The sequence below is a fragment of the Tamandua tetradactyla genome, chromosome 5, assembly GCF_023851605.1.
Source record: "Tamandua tetradactyla isolate mTamTet1 chromosome 5, mTamTet1.pri, whole genome shotgun sequence".
Lineage (NCBI taxonomy): Eukaryota > Metazoa > Chordata > Mammalia > Pilosa > Myrmecophagidae > Tamandua > Tamandua tetradactyla.
The window spans coordinates 153,541,595-153,549,538 of record NC_135331.1 but is presented as its reverse complement, the minus strand read 5'-3'; the positions used below and the strand labels follow the sequence as shown (position 1 = coordinate 153,549,538).

The 7,944-nt window shown below is 37.2% G+C and overlaps 1 non-coding gene across 1 annotated transcript; it reads right to left on the bottom strand.

Annotated features, from left to right (window-relative positions):
• Nucleotides 1-6,747: 6,747 nt before the first annotated feature.
• On the bottom strand, nt 6,748-6,854 carry LOC143685353 (U6 spliceosomal RNA). The gene has a single exon (XR_013176598.1). It is a non-coding gene; the product is annotated as a U6 spliceosomal RNA (small nuclear RNA).
• Nucleotides 6,855-7,944: the final 1,090 nt, after the last annotated feature.

The following is a 7,944-nucleotide window of genomic DNA, read 5'->3' as shown; positions in this document are numbered from 1 at the left end:
ACTGAAAGAACACCAAGGCATCCAGGCAGGCTTACTCAAGCAGTGCCCTGGCCAGGTAATCCCAGGTTACAAATTATTCTGATTGTAGCACATGAGCAGCATTGCCGTGGGGCAAGCCAGAAACAAGTGGACAGGGGTTTGTAGATGCCAGCCAGAAAAATGCCTGCTCTCATTGTCTTGGATTTTATCTGAAGGAGAAAAGCAGGTGAAAGAAGAGACTATATGAGTGAAGGAAGTATTTAAATGTACTAAAAGGGACTGTATAAATAAAGGGTCAGTGAACTACAGCTGGTGTCCAAATCCAGCTCACTGCCTGTTTTTGTAAATAGAGTTCTACTGGAACACAGTCATACTCTTTTTTTCTTGATACTTGATGACTCAGGTGGAAGGCCAGAGTAATTTTAAAGAGGAAACTCTACATTTTCTCTTTATGTGCTAGTTCATCTATATTAAGCTAAGTATTCTGCAATATCTCTATTAAAACAACTATCACTGGTAGCCACAGAGTAGGTGAGATTTAAATGATTGAATTTGTATTTATTTGATATTCAGACCACTAATTTTTCCTGCTTTTCTCAAGATGACCATATTTCTTACATCTATTTTAGCAGAATATACAGTGTTTAAGATGTACTTAGTTGAGGCAAAGTATAGATGAGGGGCAGAGAAAATTAAAATACAATTTCTTTCTGTTGCTCAATAAAGATGGAGGTAAATATGCTAGCTGGGAAAGAGAAGCAGGCCACGAAGTCACGGCCTTAGAAAGGAACTGTTTTCTTCTTTTTAATGAGCTGTAAGGCTTATCTTCTAAACTGTGGTATCAGGAAAGTGGGGGACCAACAGGGCATTGCTTTATCTTTAAATAGTCCCTGAAAGAGTCTTGATACTTTGTTAAAGATGGTTTTCTTAGTTCAGGCCCAGGAAAGAAACCCGCAATCTAACTAACTTGTAGTTATTAAAGCAAAGTAGTCACTGAGACAGTAACTCAATTATAGCTTAAGATCCTAAAACATTTTGAAGTCAACCACCCAAGTGGAAGAGATGAATGCTTTAGACCCTCATGCTGAAAAAAAAAAAAAAAAGCGCATATATGAAATGGTTTGCATTTCATTCCATGGAACTTTTGTTTGGGATGTTTTCTAAATCGTTTGTTCAGATCTTCATATCTAGGTATGTATAGAAAAAGTCCCAGGGTTTCCTATTATTCTAGGATCACTTTCCAACCGAGCATTCTTATTAGCGTCTCTTATTTACTTTCATATTCCCCAACCTTTCTAGCACCATACATTTAATGTTGACTTTGCTTTGTTTCATTTTATTTTTTCTGGTTTCCAAATAAAATCATAATGATGAAGGGGGAAAGTGAAATCAAAATGCACATATCTTTGAGAGGATCCAAGATGGCTGACTAAGGGAAGGCTGGGCTTACTTGTCTCCCAGAAAAACAACCAGGAAATAGACAGAAACTATCCAAAGCAATGCATCTGGAGCTCTGGAGAATAGGGAGAGTGCTGAGCAACACCCATGAAAGTGTGGGGCAAAGAGATGTAGAAAGTGCAATGAGATATCATAACCCCCTCAGCCCTGGCTCCTGGCATCCATTCCCCACTCTCAGATCAGAAAGCTTTGATGTCTGGGACCCTGGCAGGTGAGCAGCTACAGACTGAAAGGGCAGCAGAGGTCCACCCTCCCCAGAAAAGGGCAGGACATGGTCTAGCATTGTTCTAGCTTTTGTCTGGTGAATTTGGACGGCTGGGACTGAAGGTTTCTCTGGCCAGGCATGGCCACTCAATTGTCTTGAGCTGACAGTTAAGAACAGCCTGTCTTCTGAGGATTGAGGGTAATAGGTTGTTGAAGAAACATCTGCCAGCATGTGAAGAAAGTGCATCTCCATGAAACTGCTTAAAAGGCTTTTGGGCAAAGAGGGCAGGCCATATTCTGGGCAGGTCAGGCAAACGCACCATTGGGGAACAGAATTAAAGGGTTTTCATCATCATCACCTGACCCTCTACCTGAGGTCCTATGACACTGGAGTACACCCCCTTTGTGGGTCTCGGTCAGCTCTGGCTGAGTAATATTGATGAACTAAGTGTCAAAGGAAAGCATTAACCCAAACCCAATCAACAACAAAAGCTTTGAAAAGAGAGAATCTGACTTTCAGAGTAACTCACCAAGATAACCCAATGCTCAGACATAAGCAAAAGAAATAACAGGTCATACCAAGAAACAAGGGAGCAAATAAAAAAATCAGAGGAAATACAGAGTTTGGAAGATCTGATAAAAAATGTTCAAACAAATCTCCTAAAGCAATTCAAGGAGATGGCTAAAGAGATAAAGGATACTAAGAAGACTGGGTGAGCATAAAGAATTTGAAGGCATACAAAGAAAAAATCAGATCTTATGGGAATGAAAGGCACAACAGATGAAATTTAAAATACACTAGATGAATACAGCAATAGATTTGAAGAGGCAGAAGAAAGGATCAGTGAGCTAGAAAATAGAGCACCTGAATTTGAATAGATGAAAGAACAGATAGAGAAAAGAAATGGGAAAAATTGAGCACAGTCTGAATGACAACATGAAGTGTACAAACATTCATGTTATTGGTTTCCAAGAAAGATAAGAGAAGGGAGAAGGAGCAGAAGAAATATTTCAGAAAATAATGGCTAAGAACATCCCAACTCTCATGAAAGGCATAGCTATCCATGCCTAGGAAGTGCAACATATTCCAAACCAAATAAATCTGAATAGATCTAACCCAAGACACATATTAATCAGAATGTCAAATGCCAAAGATAAAGAGAGAATTCTGAAAGCAGCTAGAAAAAAGTGATTCATAACATGCAAGTTATGCCCATTCAGACTACATACTGATTTCCCATCAGAAACCATGGAGGGGAAAAAGTAGTGGTATGATATATACAAATATACTGAATGAGAAAAACTGTCAGTCAAGAATTCTCTACCACAAAATAGCCCTCCAAAACTTAAGGGGAGTTTAAGAAATTCACAGGTAAGTAGAAGCTGAAAGAGTTTGTTAACAAGAGACTTGCCCTACAAAAAAAAAAATAATAATAAAATAAAATAAATACTAAGGGAATCCTGAAGGCTGAAAAGAAAGGATAGGAGACAGGCTTGTGAGGAGAGGGTAGAAATTAACAGTATCAGTTAAGGAAACTAAAGGGGTATAAAGAGAGACAAAACTAAGATGCAACATATAAAAACCAAAGGATAAAATGGTTGCATATGTACTGCCATTACATTGAATGTTAATGAATTAGATTTCCCCAATCAAAAGACACAGAGTCGGGGCGGGCCGCGGTGGCTCAGCGGGCAAAGTGCTTGCCTGCCGTGCCGGAGGACCCCGGTTCGATTCCCGGCCCCAGCCCATGTAAAAAACAAACAAACAAACAAAATATAATAAAACAAGAAAATGTTTAAAAATGTTTCCCTTTCTTCCTCCCTTCCTTCCTTCCATCCTTCCTTCCTTCTCTGTCTTTCCTTCAAAAAAAAAAAATTTAAAAAGACACAGAGTCTATCATCAAGGATAAATAATATGAGCCATCTATATGCTGTCTACAAGACACTCACCTTAGAACTATTGAAACAAATTGGTTGTGAGTGAAAGCTAGAAAAAATATCACAGTATCCAAAAAAAAGCTGGGGTAGCTATACTAATATCAGGCAAAATGAGCCTTAAATATAAAGCTGTTAGCAGAGACAATGAAGAGCATTATACATTAATAAAAGGGGTAATCCACCAAGAAGAAATAATGATCATAAATATATTTGCATTGAACCAGGGTGCCCCAAAATACATGAGGTAAGCACTAGTAAACCTGTAGGGAGAAAAAGAGGTATCTACAATAATAGGTGAAAACTTCAATACACCATTCACATCAATAAGTAGAACAGAGAAATCGAATAATTTGATACATGGACTATTTTTTCATATTTTCATGAAATATGAACATATTTACAGAACAGAGCACCCACAACAGCAGTATATACATTCTTCTCAAGTGCCCATGGATCATTCTCCAGGATAGATCAGAAATTAGGTCACAAAACATGTCTCATTAAATTTTCAAAACATTGAAATCATGCAAAGCACTCTCTGACCACCACGGAATGAAGTTGGAAAATAACCATAAGTGGAGGACTGGAAAAATGTGCAAATTTATGGAAGGTTAACAACAAACTCAAACAATCAGTGGGTCAAAGAAGAAATTGCAAAAGATATCAATAAAATGTTGAGGCAAATGAAAATGAGAACATAACAAATCAAAACTTACGGGATGCAGTGAAGGCAGTGCTGAGAAGGAAATTTACAGTTCTAAAAACCTACATTAAAAAGAAAGAAAGAACCAAAATCAAAGACCTAACTAAATACCTGGAAGAACTAGAAAAAAGAATAGCAAACTAATCCTAAAAGAGCAGACAGGAAGAAATAATAAAGATGAAAGCAGAAATAAAGTTGAGAATGACAACAACAACAAAAACAGACAGAAACAATAAAAGCAGAAGTTGTTTCTTTGAGATCAACAAAATTGACAAGCCTTTAGTTAGACTGACAAAGAAAAAAAGTGAATGTGCAATTAAATAAAATTTAAAATGGGGGAGGGGAGTGTGACAGTGGCTCAGTGGCAGAATTCTTGCCTGCCATGCTGTAGACCCAGGTTCAATTCCTGGTGCCTGCCCATGTAAAAAATAAAAATAAATGAGGGGGGGGACATTATTACTGATCCCACAGAAATAAAAAAGATCATAAGAGGATACTATGAACAATTGTATGTAACAAACTAGATAACTTAGATGAAATAAACAATTTTCTAGAAACACACAATCTAAACTGACTCCAGAAGAAATAAAAGGTCTCAACAAACCAATCACAAGTAAAAAGATTGAAACAGTCATCAAACCCAACAAATAAAAGCCCAGGACCAGATGGCTTCACTGGTCAATTCTATCAATCATTCCAAGAAGTTAGTTCCAATCCTGTTAAAACTCTTGCAAAAATTTGAAGACGACAGAATGCTACCTAACTCATTCTATGAAGCCAACATCACCCTAATACCAAAACCTGATAAAGATACTACAAGAAAGGAAAATCACAGACCAATCTCTCTAATGAAAATAAATGCAAAAATCCTCAAAAAAAAACCACTTGCAAATTGAACCAAACTGTATATTAGATGAATAATACACTATGTCAAGTGGGTTTTATCCCAGGTATGCAAGGGTGGTTCAATACAGGACAATCAATTAATGTAATACAAATTGAAGAAGAACTACAATGTCACCTAGATCAAGGCAGAAATCACATTTTACAAAATACAACTTTGCTTTTTGATCAAAACACTTCAAAGGGTAATAGAAGGAATCTTTTTCAACGTAATAGAGAGTATATAATGAAGAACCCACAACTAACATTGTACTCAATGGTGAAAGACTAAAATCTTTTTTGTTGAGTTTGAGAACAACCTAATTTAAAAATGGGTAAAATACATGAATTGGCATTTTCCAAAGAGGATATACAAAGGACTAAAAAGTACCTGAAAAGATGTTCAACATCACTAGCTGTTAGAGATAAGCAAATAAAAAATACAATGAGATATAATTTCACGTCAACTAGAATGGCCACTTAAAAAATAAAAAAAACAAAAATCTAAAAATGTTGGAGAGGCTGTGGTAAAATGGGAACATTTATTCACTATTGGAGGGGTACTAGAATGGTACAGCCACTGCTGGAAGATAGTTTGGTGTTTCCTTAGGAAACAGTATAGAAGTGCGATATGATCTGGTAAGAACTGAAAGCAAGGACATAAACAGATATTTGCACACTAGTGTTGATAGCAGCATTATTCACAATTGCCAAAAGATGGAAACAACCCAGGTGTCCATCCACCAATAAATGGATAAACAAAATGTGTTATATACTTATGATGGAATGTTATGCAGCTCTAAGAAGAAATGAAGTTATGATGCATGTGACTCCATGAATGAAACTTGAGGACATGATGTTGAGTGAAACAAGTAAGCCGAAGGACAAATATTGTACAACCTCACTAATATGAACTAAAGGTAACTGGCAAACTATTGATGTTAATATCTAGATCACTGGTCACCAGAAGATAGAATGAGGGGAGAGAATAGGGAACTGATGCTTAATTTGTGCAGAGTATGCAATAAGGTTGATTTTAAATGTTTGGAAATGGATAGAGGTGATGATAGAATATTATAGTGAGCAATTAAAAGCAGTGATATGTTGGTGTGATTATGGTGTAAAGGGAAAGTTTTGGGTCCTGAATGTCATTAGAAGAAAAGCCAGAGGATGAAACATGGGACTGTGTAACATAATGAACCCTCTTTTGGGTGAAAATGTTCTAGAAATGATTGCAGTGATTAATGCACAACTCTATGAATATACTAAAGACATTGATTGCACACTTTAGACGGACAGTATGGTATGTGAATTTATCTTAATAAAATTGCTTTTTTAAAAAAAGCATATATCTTGACTTTGTGGTCGTGGTCAGTCTTTTTTTGTATTTAGAGACCCATGTGTTTATTTCTGAGAGGAGAAAAACCCTGCCAGATACTATTGCTCTATCTTCTGCCTCTAAAGTAGACTTATATACTTAGCCCATGAAAGTTGATTGCTCTATGTCAACACCCCTTTCCAGTGGAGAAGCTTTTTTTGGTATAATTTACTTCATTTTTGTAATGGGTAACCACTTAATTTTTTTTAATGTGGAATGCTTCATGAATTTGTGTGTCATCCTTGCTCACGGGCCATGCTAATCTTCTCTGCATCATTCCAGTTTTACTATATGTGCTGCTGAAGCAAACACACCAGTTAACTTGATTTTGTATTCTGTGCTGGTTTGAAAGGAAGTATGCCCCCTAAGAAAAGCCATGTTTTAATATAAATCCCATTTCTTAAAGGTAGAATAATCCCTATTCAGTACTGTATATTTGAAACTGTAATGAGATCATCTCCCTGGTTGATGTGATTTAGTTAAGAATGGTTGTTAAACTGGATTAGGGGATGACATGTCTCCACCCATTTGAGTGGGTTTTGATCAGTTTCTGAAGTCCTACAAAAGAGGAAACATTTTGGAGAATGAGAGATTCAGAGAGATTCAGAGAGAGCAGAGAATGCTGCAGCACCACGAAGCAGAGAGTCCACCAGCCAGCGACCTTTGGAGATGAAGAAGGAAAATACCTCCCGGGGAGCTTCATGAAACAGGAAGCCAGGAGACAAAGATAGCAGATGACATCGTATTCGCCATGTGCCCTTCCAGCCGAGACAGAAGCCCTGACTGTGTTCGCCATGTGCCATCTCACTTGAGAGAGAGACCCTGAACTTCATCAGCCTTCTTGAACCAAGGTATCTTTCCCTGGATGCCTTTGATTGGACATTTCTATAGACTTGTTTTAATTGGGACATTTTCTCGCCCTTAGAACTGTAAACTTGCAACTTATTAAATTCCCCTTGTTAAAAGTCATTCCGTTTTTGGTATATTGCATTCCGGCAGCTAGCAAACTAGAACATATTCCATGTAAGTGGAAAACATCTGGTCAATGCTTTACAGAATTTTTTTTGTATTATACGCTTGAAAACAGTTATTAAAATGCTCAGCTATCATTCCTTTAGTAATAAGTTAAGTTTCTTCCATATCGCTTCATAATTATGTACTTCTCCTTAAAAACTGTAATTGGTAGGGTGCTTGAGTCATTTCATGGAAGTGTGTTCTGGTTTGCTAGCTGCTGGAATGCAATATACCAGAAATGGAATGGCCTTTAAAAGGGGGAATTTAATGAGTTGCTGGTTTACAGTTCTAAGGCTGAGAAAAGGTCCCAATTAAAACAAGCCTACAGAAATGTCTGATTTAAGGCATCTGGGGAAAGATACCTTGGTTCAAGAAGGCCAGCGATGTT